The sequence below is a fragment of the Carcharhinus amblyrhynchos genome, chromosome 24 (assembly GCF_965287045.1).
Source record: "Carcharhinus amblyrhynchos chromosome 24, sCarAmb.v2.hapA, whole genome shotgun sequence".
NCBI classification, from domain to species: domain Eukaryota; kingdom Metazoa; phylum Chordata; class Chondrichthyes; order Carcharhiniformes; family Carcharhinidae; genus Carcharhinus; species Carcharhinus amblyrhynchos.
This window is the reverse complement of record NC_137347.1, coordinates 38,621,743-38,636,941: the sequence shown is the minus strand read 5'-3', so window position 1 is coordinate 38,636,941 and position 15,199 is coordinate 38,621,743. Positions and strand designations below refer to the sequence as shown.

General features: G+C 47.2%; 1 protein-coding gene across 1 annotated transcript in view; it reads left to right on the top strand.

Moving 5' to 3' along the window:
• LOC145357742 (uncharacterized) overlaps positions 1–15,199 on the top strand; it is a 245,807-nt gene that overhangs the window by 102,588 nt on the left and 128,020 nt on the right. The window lies entirely within an intron of this gene.

Sequence of the window (15,199 nt, the reverse complement as noted above, 5' to 3'; positions counted from 1 at the left end):
ACCTACACATCCTGGGACACAAAGGGGCAATTTAGCTTTGCACTCTACCTAACCTGCACGTCTTTGGACTGCAGGAGAAAACCGGAGCACCCAGAGGAAACTCTTGCAGACATGGGGAGCATGTGCAAACTTCGCACAGTCACCCAAGGCCAGAATTGAACCTAGGTCCCTGGTGCTGTGAAGCAGCTGTGCTAACCACCGTGCCACCTGAATGGAGTAATATGTTACAGGACTGAAAATGACCCTTTATTGTACCCTATGGTACAATGCAATGGAAAACTTAAGAACATAAGAACATAAGAAATAGGAGCAGGAGTAGGCCATCTAGCCCTTCGAGCCTGCCCCGCCATTCAATAAGATCATGGCTGATCTGTCGCTGCTCAGTTCCACTTTCCCGCTTTCTCCCCATAACCCTTAATCCCCTCTCTTATCAAAAACCCATCAACCCGCGTCTTAAAAATATTTATCGAGGCAGCCTCCACCACTTCACGGGCAGAGAATTCCAGAGATTCACCACCCTTTGAGTGAAGAAGTTCCTCCTCAACTCCGTTCTAAACCGCCCCCTTTTTATCTTGAGGCTGTGCCCCCTAGTCCTACTGTCTTTTTTGAGCGGGAAGAGTCTCTCCACCTCTATCCTATCCATCCCATTCATCATCTTATACGTCTCAATGAGATCTCCCCTCATTCTTCTAAACTCTAACGAGTACAAGCCCAGTTTATTCAGCCTCTCCTCATAGCTCAACCCCCTCAACTCCGGTATCAGCCTAGTAAACCTCCTCTGCACCCCCTTCAAGGCCAAAATATCTTTGCGCAGGTGCGGCGCCCAAAACTGCACACAGTACTCCAGCTGCGGCCTCACCAATGCCCTATACAGCTGCAGCAAGACCTCCCTACTTTTATATTCAATCCCCCTCGCTATGAAGGCCAGCATCCCATTCGCCTTCCTGACCACCTGCTGCACCTGCAAGCTGAGTTTTTGCGACTCATGCACAAGGGCCCCGAGGTCCCTCTGCACCGTCACCTGCTGCAGTTTTTCGCCCCGTAAGTAATAGTCCTTCCTACCATTCTCCCTACCAAAGTGGACCACTTCACACTTGCCAACTTGCAAATACTCCACCATATTCTCTCCACTTGAAGGGCACAGTTTTGTGTTCTGGCTAAAATCATGAATATGGTTTATCAACAAGAAATATACTTACACAGTTCGAAATACAGGCGGCACGGTAGCACAGTGGTTAGCACTGCTACTTCACAGCTCCAGGGACCTGAGTTCGATTCCCGACTTGGGTCACTGTCTGCGTGGAGTTTGCACATTCTCCCCGTGTCGGCGTGGGTTTCCTCCTGGTGTTCCGGTTTCCTCCCACACGCCAAAGATGCGTGGGTTAGATTGATTGGCTGTGCTAAAAAATTGCCTCTTACTGTCCTGAGATGTGTAGGTTGAGGGATTAGCGGGTAAATATATAGGGATATCGGGGGAGGGGGGGGGGAACTGTGGTCGGTGCGGACTCAATGCGCCAAATGGCCTCTTTCTGCAATTTCTGTGATTCTATGAAAACAAAAACAGAAATTGGCACATCGTTATTTCTGTGATTTTATAAAAAAACCTAGTAGGTTGCAGATGATGCAAACACTTAGAAAACAGCAACAGTGAATAAGTCCACAGGTATCTGAACTATGCACAACTTGTATTTCTTACACTGTTTGTAGCTGGAATCTCAGAGGAAATGATCTTTTATTGATTTCTTTATTTGGATATTTGATATTTGTTTGATGTTGCCTCAGTCATTTTTGAGCAGTCAGTTCACACACTTAATCCTATTTCTGTTTGGTTCTCCTAGTTGTACATGGTCTCCTATTTTCCTTTAACTTGAACAGTCAGAGTAAAGTATTTATTAAATTTGTACGGGTGAGAAAAGATAGCGGCCAAATACATACCACCCTCTATGTGAAGTCACTCAGTGTGATCTGCTTTTACACCCACCTCCTTTCAGGGGCTGTGCTCTCTTGAACATGTTACAAATTACCTTTGACTCCTGCCTCTTCACATTGCTGGAGAAGCTTTGCAAGGCGACAGTGGGCATCCAGCCCCAGAGCCATTGTCACTCAAAGTGAAATAGCAGCTGTGGTCACAACGTTCCGCCTCTCACCGTTGAAGAGGCTCAGGAAAGTGAATTCATTCACCAGGTGTTGGCATTTCTTTTCCGGTGGCTAGCACTGCTGCCTCACAGCGCCTGGGACTCAGGTTCGATTCCTGGCTTGGGTCACTGTGGAGCCTGCGCACTCTCCCCATGTCTGCATGGGTTTCCTCCCACAGTCCGAAAGGCATGTTGGTTAGGTGCACTGGCCGTGCTAAATTCTCCCTCACTGTACCCGAACAGGCGCCGGAATGTGGTGACTCGGGGATTTTCACAGTAACTTCATTGCAGTGTTAATGTAAGCCTACTAATGACATTAATACGTAAACTTTAACTTGTATGGCTGAATGATCCGAAAGGCAGTCTGCTTCCTTAACTGGAGCTGTTTAATGCAATAGGCTAACAAATGTCACCCAATCTTCAGCCCAAGACTGGTGCACTGGACAGAGTATTTCACCAGATTGGACAATGTGAATCCAATATTGGGCAAGTTAAGTTTATCCTCTGGCTCATTGTGACTGATGTTTCGGTTCAAGAATGCATTTAGATACATTGGCCAGAACTCGGAATCGGAGCGGGCGAGGGTCCATCAACGGAAATTTCCATTGACCTCAGGCAGGAATTTCTAGTCTCACCCGAGCGAGCTCGTAAAACCCCACCCATTGCGTACGAATCATTTCACTAACTGCCTACCAGTGTTTCAAACTCCATGAACACATATTGTTTTGAACGGTGTTCAGAAGATGGTGACCAAAAGTTGCTGCACCTGGGTTTGAAAGCTAGAAAGTTCTTAAAGATTGAAAGGCAAAGAGTCCCATTCCTCAGAAGCCTTGGAAGAGAGCGAGTTATGTTAGCGTAAAAGCAAAATACTACTGGATACTAAATTAGAAACAGAAAATGCTGGATAACTCAACAGGTCTGGCAGCATCTGCGGAGAGACAGAGTTAACGTTTAGATTCTATTTCACTGCTCCTCTGAGTTAAAAAGAGGGACAAAGGTGATGATATTATACTGATAGAGAGGGGATGGAGCAGAGCAGGAGGCCAGTGTTAGATGGGAACTGAGAGAGATTGCAACAAAGATGTGTAGGACACAAGGCAGAGCAAGTGGCAATGGCAGTGCAGAGGACTACAGAAGGTGTTGATGGTGGTACAAAGGTAGGAGGTCAGAATGTGTTAGTGGGAGGTCAGTGCTATTCCATCAGCTAACACGTCAAAACAAAGCTCAGTCTGTGTCTCAACTGGACATAGAAGATCTCTTGACATAGTTCAAAGGGCATGGACCAGATTCTCCAGCCTCCCAGCTGCGTGTTTCCTGCCAGCGGGAGGTGGCGTGTTGTTTGCCAGCGGCGGGATTCTCCAGTCCCGCTGCTGTCAATGGGAATTTCCACTGACTTCATCCCCATGCCGGTGGGAAACCTGTGGGCCCACTGCTGGTGGGACAGTAGAATCAGGCTGGTGTGAACGGCCAGAGAATTCCAGCCCATGGTGGGACTTGGTGAGTCGGGTCTTTATGTTACACTAACCACCAATCCCCCACAAACAACTTCACCAAAGTAGATTATATAATCCTTCATTAATTTGCCATTAATAGGATCTTGCAGTGTGCAAATTGGCTGCTGTGTTTGCCTATACATCTACCATCGCTATACCTGAAGGTTAATCTTTGGTTATAAATCACTTTGAGATGATAGACTGGTATATAAAAGCAAATTCAGTATGTCCCAGCACTAGACTGAGTGTGTACTCACCAGGCGACTGGGAGCAAGTACATTCATGGTATTAACTGATTGTACTGAGTAAAGGGTGTGATTTTTATTCATGTATGGGTGTTGCTGGTCAGGCCAGCATTTAGTGCCTAATTGCCCTTGAGAAGGTGGTGGTGAGCTGCCTTCTTGAACCGCTGCAGTCCACCTTGTAGTCGGCACATAGCTGTGACCACACAGGGTGCAGTGCTGGAGGAGGGAATTAATATTTTAAGGTGTTGGATGGGGTGGAAGATTCTCCATAAATATTCTAAGTATTTTGTGATTGACTGTATGAATATAATAATAAGTATTTGTCAGAGGTAGTGGATGCTGCAAAATGATTTTTCTTTGATTGTAATTTGAAATGTATTCAATCTCTTTAAACTCCAGATGAGCAGAGCCAGTGGAATCTGCTGATTTTCTCCTGTTGCTTAGCTTTTCTCAACCCCAAACTGTTCCCGTCAAATGTCTCGTCAGTCTGCCAGGGCAGTCAGCTGGAAAACAAATCCTCATCAGGTGTATGCTCATGTGTGCCCGTGTATGAGTACGTGTGTATGTGTGTTTGTGTGGTGTGTATGCATTGTGAGTGTGAATGCGTGTCTGTGTGTGTATGTGTTTGCGTATGTGTGCATATTTGGGTGTTTGCATATATGTGTCTGTCTCTATATGTGTCTTTATGCATGCATCTCGATGTATGTTTGTGTGTATCTGTGTGTCAGTACATGTGAATTTGTGTGTATATGTGTGTATATATCTGTGTGTTTCATGTCTGTCCATGTGTTTGTGTGTGTGTATGTGTACATGTCTAAGTTTCTGTATGTGCAAGTATATGTCTACATGTGTAGGTGTGTTTGTCAGCTGTCTGTGTGCTTGTTTGTGTATAAATATGTGTCTTTACAAGTGTGTGTCTATGCATGTGTGTGTTTTTGCATGTGTGTGTGTGCAAGTGTGTGTGTGAATGTGTGTGTGCGTGTGTATGTTTGTGAGTGTGTGTGTGTGTGAATGTATGTTTGTGTGTGAGCGTGTGTGTTTGAGTGTATGCATTTTTGTGAGTGTGTGTGTGTTTGAGTGTGTGTGTGTCTGTGTGTGCTTGTGCGTGTGAGTGTGTGTTTGAATGTGTGTGTGTGTTTGTGTGTATGTGTGTGTCTGTGTGAGTGTATGTGTGAGCGTGTGTGTGAGTGTATGTGTGAGCGTGTGTGTGTGTGTGAGCGTGTGTGTGAGTGTATGTGTGAGCGTGTGTGTGTGTGTGTGTGTGTGTGTGAGTGTGTGTGTGAGCGTGTGTGTGTGTGAGTGTATGTGTGAGCGTGTGTGTGTGTGAGTGTGTGTGTGAGTGTATGTGTGAGCGTGTGTGTGTGTGTGTGTGTGTGTGTGTGAGTGTGTGTGTGAGCGTGTGTGTGTGTGAGTGTATGTGTGAGCGTGTGTGTGTGTGTGTGAGTGTGTGTGTGAGCGTGTGTGTGTGTGTGAGCGTGTGTGTGAGTGTATGTGTGAGCGTGTGTGTGTGTGTGAGCGTGTGTGTGAGTGTATGTGTGAGCGTGTGTGTGTGTGTGTGTGTGTGTGTGTGTGAGTGTGTGTGTGAGCGTGTGTGTGTGTGAGTGTATGTGTGAGCGTGTGTGTGTGTGTGTGAGTGTGTGTGTGAGCGTGTGTGTGTGTGAGCGCGTGTGTGTATAGATTTTCCGTCGGTAGCCAAGAGGACTGTTTCCTTTAGGCTTGCTTTATTTCGAAAAATACAGTAAAGTGAGGATAGAGCGGCCTTTTATTAACTATTTAATTAATTGGCTGACTGGGGTTAAAGCCTAAGATTTCATTTTTTAACCAGGATAGAAAGGTTTCTGGTCACTCCCTCCATTCTGTGCCTGATCAGAGAAATACATTCAATCTTTCTGACCGTCTGGCCTGCTGTCTCAGTATCTCTGTGTCTAAGGTCCTTGTTGTCTCACTCGGACCAGGCGAGCTGCCAGGTTGATTGCACATTCACTGCTAATCTCAGAATGAGCAGTGGGGCAGCACTGCACCCCACTCCACAAGACGGGGAGACCAAAGAAGCTTCTGTGCACTCGTCAACATCAGACAAGAGGCGGTCTGGTAACCTCCCTCACTTTGGCCAGAGTCTCTGTCCGGCTACTCAGATTCATAATATTTTGAACTCTGGAGGACGGTGGTTCTGTGGGAACCTTAGCTCCATCTACCCCACCGCCCGCCCTCTGCGGAGATTGGAGCGGGTTTTAATTTGTGGAAACAACTCCCTGTTCATGGCCACATCAACACTCAGCGTGACACTCATCTTGTTTTCTTTTACATTGTATTTAAGTGGGCCAAGAATGAGTGTTTTGTAGGACAGACGGGCTTGGCACGTTGCCATGTCTGAGAGGCCTTTGAAACGCAGCTTTTTTCCACATGTAACTAGTGTAGCACACTGCGCTGCTAAAGATCAGCCCAGTCCTAATTAAAATCAAGCGTGAGGGACAGAGTTAATTACCATTCTCGGCTTCTTTGTTTACGCTCAGTCTTTACTGGGGCATTTGTCACCGTCACTGAGACCGATTAGGCCATTGGCCTTGAGCGGTGGCAGTTTTGTGAATGAATTCTGCTGAAGCATTTCGCACTCAGCAATGAGACGTGGGTGTCAGACAAACCCCTTGTTCTGTAGGACGCTGCCGCAACTTGCAAAACCAGGTAGCGGTGTGAATGGAGGGACGGCACGGTGGCACAATGGGTAGCACTGCTGGCTCTCAGCGCAATCTACAAGCGCCAGGGCCCCGGGTTCGATTCCCAGCTTGGGTCACTGTCTGCGAGGTTTGCACATTCTCCCCGTGTCTGCGTGGGCTTCCCACAGTCCGAAAGACTAGTTAGGTGCATTGGCCGTGCTGAATTCTCCCTCAGTGTACCTGAACAGGTGCCGGAGTGTGGCAACTGGGGGATTTTCACAGTAACTTCATTCCTTGTGACATTAATAAATAACCTCACAGACTTAAGCCATAAAATGCCATTTTAATCCCTGCAAACTTCTCAGAATTGCGAAAGAGACTGTGCAGAATAATGCCATCTACGAGGACCTGGCTGCTGTGAGCTGCATGTTTCTAATAAAATAAATCGGCAATTTCATGCAAGGTGGTTTCATTTTTCAACTTCAACCAGCTGAAACAACAGAAAAATCCTGGTTGTGTTTTAAAAGGTTATTCTCACATAACAGCTTACTGCTTCCCCCTCCCACCTTCCTCCCAACCCCCTCTCCTCAAGATCTGAAGACCTTGGTAGAACACCGATCCTTTAGAAGCCACCATCAGCTACTCCCAAGCCTAACAGTTAGGCCTTCTACCTGTGGAGGGGAATTGGAGCAGATCCCAATCCTGTCATTGGCCAAAATCCTCACAGCCCAGTGTCGTTGCGTGACACGGGAACTCTGTCTGATCTTTCCGTTGGCTGATGGGTTGTGAGAGCAACTGCCGGGTAAGTAATGCCCGTTGCCCTCCCCTCACCCACCGAGCTCTGATCTGACAGCTGGCCAGCATTTATTGCCCATCCCTAGCTGCCCTTGGCTTGCTCGGCATTTCAGAGGGCAGTTGGGTCTGGAGTCACATGTAGGCCAGACCAGGTAAGGACGGCAGATTTCCTTCCCTAAGGCACGTTGGTCAGCCAGATGGCCTTTTCTGACAATCGACAATAGTTTAATTATTATTAGTAGATTCTTAATTCCAGGTTTTTTTTTATTGAATTCAAATTCCACCATCTGCCGTGGTGGGATTTGAACCCGGGTCCCCAGAACATTAGCTGAGTTTCTGGATTAATAGATTAACGATAATACCACAAGGTCTTCACTTCTGTGGTGATAATTCAGCTGGTATGGGAGCTGTTGGCACCATTCTGTGTCACTAACCAGCCGTCCAGCTAACTGAGCTAACCAATCCCCAGACAGCACAGAGTGAGAATGGAACCGAGGGCACTCATTATGGTTTGTGACCACCCGGGCCAGTAGGAGGCGCTTACTGCTCCAAATAAACACTCTTTGGCACAGTGGCTTGTTAATGGCAGATTCACAGCTAATTATTCAATTGGGAAGTGAGTGCGGGGAGCATGGAGTGCTGGTTTTTCCATCCTGTCTTTATTATGGCCACAACAAGGACGCTCCCTGTGTTATTACTGGCGGAATTAAATGACCCTGTTTCCCTCGACCTAAAGTTGACCACTAGCCTGGCCTGCAAACTCTAATAGTTTGACCTGTAGGGTCAGTGGTTCTTTTAATTCAGTCGCTCCCAGAAATAGCCATGATTAATATTCATTTAGACTCAGTGAGGAAACAATCCAAATGCATGATGCTTCTGGTAATTGCCATGAAAGATCCAGACAAATGGGCTGTTGTTTCAAAGCTTTGTGGGAAGAGATTAGATAGTTCTCTTTTCTTTCTTGAAGCATCTTCAGTACAAGATATTTATTTAAACATTTTATCCCTGTCAGGTTATATCAAGGACCTGGTTTGTTCCAATTTCCCCGGGGTACAAAGGCCTATTTACTCTTGGGCCTGGGATTGTGGGTATGGAATATAATTGTAGCCTTGGGGAACGTTAGCAGGATGTAACCCAGCTGACACAGCAGCTTCTGGAAGAATCTAGATGCGGAGGGAAGGTGAGGAAAGGTCAGCTGTCTCTGAAGGCGGTTAAGGTTCTTAACCGGAACGAGCAGTCCTTCTCTCATTCCCAGCAGGCACCAGACCAGCCACACAAATCTTCCCACCGTGTTTGGCAGCTAATTGGCATGACTGTCGTCAGCCACTGACCAAGATGTCAGGAGCCTGGAGCGGTTGGTGAATGGGAGTGTTACACTGAGGCAGGAGGGGGTGCTTTGCTGAGGTAGGGGTTCTTTTGTCTGGAGGAATTCCTCTGTGCCTCAGATCTGCAGTATACCTGCAGAGCTGCTTGGTACACTGGCTGGATGCAACAGTGACGAATGTTCTAATCCCTGCAGTCAGCCCCTCAGTATGCGGATCACGCACAATGATAAAATCTTCCAGCATTCCGCATCAACTGTTTCGCCTGAAGACCCACGCTCTGATCCCCGGGGACAATTGAGAAGGTGGGGGGGGGGGGAGGTGGATACGTGGCCAGGAGGCCTATTTGGCCTGGGAATCAGGCTCAGAGGGGGCCTCAGATTCAGACACTTGAACATTTTTTGGCATTTGGTAAGTTTTGCCACTTGTTTTTATGCACATAAGAAAATAATATAGGAAAAGAAAGTGAGTTTCACTGTTTTGTACAGTGCATCAGGCAGTGTCTGTGCAGCCTATCCAAATGGAGCGTGAAGGAGGGTGTACACACACACGCATCTGTTAAGGACGCAGGGTTAGCACGCGATTGAAGTTGTCGACTATTCGTTTGCAGTAATGTAAAGGGCGGAATTCTATGGCCTCACTCGTTCCAAAACCGTAAAATCCCTCCCAAGGTCAATGAACATTGCTGTGGTCCACCCCTCGCCCGCTCTGATTCCCACTGCGGGTGGGATTGTAAAATTCCCAAGAATGAAAACACTCTTCTCTGGATTGCAAGCCAAAGGAGTTGCTTCAAGAAACCCTCGAACTTCGACACCCTGGGGCATTTCCTAATATCACCATTTCATTGCATTTTATTTTGCCGGTTTGCATCCTCTGTTTGATTTGGTTTATTATCACATGTGAAACGTTCTTGCACATACTTTTCATAGAGAAGGAAAGGAGAGGGTGCAGAATGTAAAGTCACAGTCATAGCTAGGGTGTAGAGAAAGATCAACTTAATGCGAGGTAGGTCCATTCAAAAGTCTGACAGCAGCAGGGAAGAAGCTGTTCTTGAGTTGGTTGGTGCGTGAGCTCAGGCTTTTGTTTTTTCCCGACGGAAGAAGGTGGAAGAGAGAATGTCTGGGGCATGTGGGGTCTTTGATTATGTTGGCTGCTTTTCTGAGGCAGCGGCAAATGTAAACGTAAAAACTAGAAGCAGGAGTAGGCCACTCAGCCCATCGAACCTGCTGTGCCATTCATCTTGACAGTGGCTGATCATCGAATTCAATGTCGTGATTCCTCCTTCCTCCCATATCCCTTCATCCCTTTACCCACAAGAGCTATAGAAACACAGAGAATAGAAGCAGGAGTAGGCCATTTGGCCCTTTGACAGAGTCAATGGATGGGAGGCAGGTTTGTGTGATGTACTGGGCTATCTTAACAACCCTTCAGTGGCTTCCGGTGAACGCAATTTCAACGTGTTGCATTGAAGAACCATCACTGTCCACCACTGGGACAAGAGGGTTCGAATGATCTCGCCATGTGTAATATCAACTGTGACATTACACGAAAGCTCAATTTTTCCTCAATGTTTACTGCATTTGTGCAGAAAAAGGCTAGAAAAGCATTTGGTGCCCTGTTTTGTTTTCACGTATCTTCATTATTTTTTATTACGGTTAGCGGTCTCCAAAGCAGGAAGTGACCTGGGCCCCTCTGGACCTCCGAGAGGCCCTGCTGATGCCATCTCACATGTGGCCTTGTTTGACTCTTTCATTGCCATGGAGGGGGAGGGACAAAGGGCCCCGCACATTCAAAACTCACTCTGAAGTGCGATGGCGATTGCCGAATAAAAGATGTGTGAGAAAAATGCATCCAGGTGTAGAATTAGAGAGTTGGGCCTTCCCAATTCACGGGGAGCGTTGTGTGCGAACACAAGGGGGTGGGACTGAGGGCGGCTGGTGTGATTCTGATGCTGTTGCTAGGAGAGAGCGTCGACCTCGGGCAAGATCTGTAACACACAATGTTAAGATGAACTACAAAACAAAAGAAAAACTTGCATTTACAGAGCACTTTTCACAAGCACCAAACGTCTCAAAGCTCTTTAGAACCAATCAAGTACTTTACCGAAATGAAGCCAGTATGATAAGGTCGGAAAGATATTCGCAGCAAAACTCCCACAAACAGCACTGTGATAATAACCCGATAACCTGCTTCTGATTGTTGATTGAGGAGTCAGTACTGCCCAGGACACTGGGGATATCTCCCATGTTGTTCCTATTTTGCCATGGCATCTTTCATCTTTACTGAAGACTTCAGTTTATTGTCTGATCTGAGAGACTGTCCCTCCAGCACTGCAACCCTCCCTCAATACTGCACTGGGGTGCGAACCTTCAATCTTATGTTCAAACCTTGGAAGGGAACTTGAGCCCCAAACTGGGGGCAGGGGGGTCACACGGTGGCACAGTGGTTAGCACTGCCGCCTCACAGCCCGAGGGGCCCGGGTTCAGTTCCAGCCGTGGGTGACTGTAGATTTAAGGTGCTTGAGGCAAGGTTTAAAGGAGATGCACAAGGCAAGTTCTTTTACACAGAGGGTGGTGGGTGCCTGGAACTCGCTGCCGAGGGAGATAGTGGAAGCAGATACGATAGTGTCTTTTAAAGGCCGATTTGGCAAATACGTGAATAGGATGGGAATAGAGAGGTATGGTCCCCAGAAAGGTAGGGGGTTTTAGTTCAGTCAGGCAGCGTGGTTGGTGCAGGCTTGAAGAGCTGAAAGGCCTGTTCCTGTGCTGTAATTTTTTTTTGTTCTTTGGCAGTTTGCACGTTCTCCCTGTGTCTGCGTGGGTTTCCTCCGGGTGCCTCTGGCTTCCTCCCACAGTCCAACGCTGTGCAGATTAGGTGGATTGGCCACGCTAAATTGCTTTTTAATATCTCAATATATGTAGGTTCGGAGGGTCAGTGGGTGTAACGACTTTATCCAGGCAATTGAGGTGGGCTTATTAGAATATGAACTCCCTGATTAAGGGCCAAATTGCTGGACCAATCGAGGAGCCTCTTGCTTTGTATTTAACCAGGAGTGTCAGTTCCTGTAGAACTCCTAGTGTAGATGCTAACTGAAAGCACTCAGTATGCTATTGTCAGACTTGTAAATAAAGGGAATTTAGTGTGGGGACTCCTGCCTCTGAGGACTTATTACAATGGGGTAAATACAAGATTATGGGGAAGGGAAGGTGGGCTTGGATAAGATGCTGTATTGGAGAATGTGCAGATTTGATGGGCTGAATGGCCTTCTTATGCATCGTAGGGATCCTATGATTCATGACTTGGATGCACAGTTAACTAAAGTTGCCCAGTCTTCTGACCTTTACAGAACATATTTATGGCAAGGTATGGAGCACCTCAGCAAATATTAGCACACCGGCTGCAACGCTGTTCAAAGCCAGCTCACAGCCAGGGTAAACAGTGCCAACTGGTTGTGCTATTCCCATGGACACACTGTGGTAGATGTGAAGTCACCTGTTGAGTCATCGTGGGTCTATTTCGCTGGTGAGGGCCTAGACCAATAGCAGTACAGAAATGCAAAGTACATCTGCCCCCCGTTCACTATGTTCCCAGAATTGATTTTACACCCGCACTGCCCGGGCCAATGTGCAGTCAAAACACAAATGTGGGTGGCACGGTGGCACAGTGGTTAGCACCGTTGCCTCACAGCACCAGGGATCCGGGTTCAGTTCCAGCCTTGGGTCATTGTACGTGAAGTTTACACATTCTCCCCGTATCTGTATGGGTTTCCTCTGGGTGCCCCGGTTTCTTCCCACAGTCCAAAGCTATGTGGGTTGGGTTGATTGGCCAGGCTGAATTGAACTGAGTGTCAGGGGAATTAGCAGGGTAAATATGTGGGATTATGGGAATAGGGCCTGGGTGGGAATGTGGTCAGTGCAGATTTGATGGGCAGAATGGCCTCCTTCTGCACTGTAGGGATTCTGTAAAACTGCAGCCCCTTCCCTTGGTTATGTTTTGGAGACAGAAGATCATGTGATCAGACTTCCAGGAATAGACTCATGCAGAGTTGGCAACCCCAGTCAGGAGTTATCTGCTGACCTTATCCTATCGGGGAATGTTTTGCACTTCGTAGAATCATAAAATCCCTACAGTGCAGAAGGAGGCCATTCAGCCCATCGAGTCTGCACCAACCACGATCCCATCCAGGTTCTATCCCCATTACCCTGCTAATCCCTCTAACCTATGCATCCCGGGACACTAAGGGACAACTTAGCATGGCCAATGCACCTAACCTGCTCATCTTAGATGGTGGGAGAAAACTGGAACATCCGGAGGAAACCCACACAGACATGGGGAGAACGTACAAACTCCGCACAGACAGTGAGCCAAATCCAGGAATCAAACCCAGGTCCCTGGAGCTGTGAGGCAGCAGTGCTATCCTCTCCTTAAGTCATCATTTAACAATTTTTAATTTAAAAAAAATCCTCTTTTTTGTTTGTATATTTGAGCTGATGTCTCTGGATCCTGTCTAGTCAAGGGATCGGTTGCCGGTCAGTACACTCACTATCAGTGTTGCTAACCCTCCAGGATTAGCCTAGAGTCTCCCAGGATTGACGATAAGTCTCCAGGATTCTGCATGTGCAACCCTGGAGAAAAAAATCATCGGGACAGCATAAAAGATTGTGTTTTCTAAATAATTGTCTTTTGAACATTTATCTTTACCGGGTATAACAATATGGTGAGGAGATTGGGGGGGGGGGGGAGGTTGGTGGTAGGGGGCATTGCTGTTTGGCTGACTTGTAAGCATCATCCAAATGGGTAATGAGTTTGCAAATCATGTGATGAAACCGCCAGGAATACATTCCATAACAGTTGGGAACCTCACCCTCTACCTGGAAGTACTAGCTATCCTGAGGTGTAACTCTCCCCTCATTGGGTCCCCAGCCCATTGCGGCTTGGATCAAAGGCAGACTGAATTTTTGTTTATTTATTTGTGAGATATGGCCATCGCTGGCTGGCCAGCATTTATTGCCCATGCCCAGTTGCCCAAGGGCAGTTGCGATCTCAACCGCATTGATGTGGCTCTGGAGTCACATGTGGGCCAGACCAGGTAGGGAAGGCTTCCTTCCCTAAAGGACATTAGTGAACCAGATGGGTTTTTCCGACAATTGATAATGATTTCATGGTCATCAGTAGGTTCTCAATTCCAGATATTTTTTTGTTGAATTCAAATTGCACCATCTGCTGTAGTGGGATTCGAACCCGGGTCCCCAGAACATTAGCTGAGTTTCTGAATTAATAGTCTAGTGACGACACCACTAGGACATTGTCTCCCCAAATCTCTCCCCCCTCTGTTCCTCTTCATTGCTATTCTGTGCCTCGCCTACTGTTTTGGGGTCTTGATATAATTGAAAGGTGCTGTGATGTTTGTGTTCTGAGGAGCTGTCTTTGTAATGGGCTTCCTGTGAGTTCATGGCTCCCCTCGCGTGCCCCGCTGGGACTATAATTAACCTTCCAATTTTACTGACATCTTTCAAGGAGTTTAATGGACGGAACAATTAATTGAAACATCATCACCATCTTCTGATCATAATGCACCTCTGTGGGTGAGGTCATTGAAAACCGCGGGGAGCAGCCAAAAAGCAATCTGGAGGCAGATGCAAACACCGGTTGCAAAGTAATATATCTGAATTATTCAGTGCACAGGGAAGTAAATTGCAGGAGGCGCAGGATTGGATCTCGAGAGAAAGGATTTCTACAAAATGAGAATTTGCTTTTGTTTGGTCTGACCTCGAGTGAACCCATTAAACTTCGTGCCAGGAACAGGCCCTCAGTGATATCATCTGTTTGTGTGCGGTTTTCTTCAATTCCTTTCCTGTCCATCGCTGATGCTTGCTTTCTTTTCGGCAGCCAGTGACTCACTGGGATGTTGGGCAATTTCGCCATCGGCACCTCGCAAGAAAGAGAAACAAGGCGGCCTGGGTGTGACGGGAGACTTTCTGACGACCCTGAGGGACAATAATTGGAGGCCAATCTTGTCAAAATGCAAGCACTTTGCGGAAGGGGTTACTAATAGCAAGAACTGAAACTGTAAGGGTGCGATCTTACCACCCGTCCACACCACACTCCCACTGCGGTGAAGGTGGAGAATTTAGCACCCAGCTAAATCTCCATTCGCTGTTTAAGTTTATTTATTAGTGTCACTAATAGGCTTACTGCAATGAAGTTACTGTGAAAATCCCCTAGTCGCCACACTCCAGTGCCTGTTTGGGTACACTGAGAGAGAATTTAGCCTGGCCAATGCACCTAACCAGCACCTGTTCAGACTGTGGGAGGAAACCGGAGCACCCGGCAGAAACCCACACAGACACGGGAGAGAAAGTGCAAACTCCACACAGATAGTCACCCAAGCCTGGAATTGAACCCGGGTCCCTGGCACTATGAGGCAGCAGTGTTAACCGCTGTGCCACCATACCATGCACTGCAGTGGAGACTCCCAATTGGGGCGAGGTCAAAGGGTTCTGGTAACATTCCTCTGTGTCAATTTTACCAGTCTTTACCAGTGGTTGGCATTTC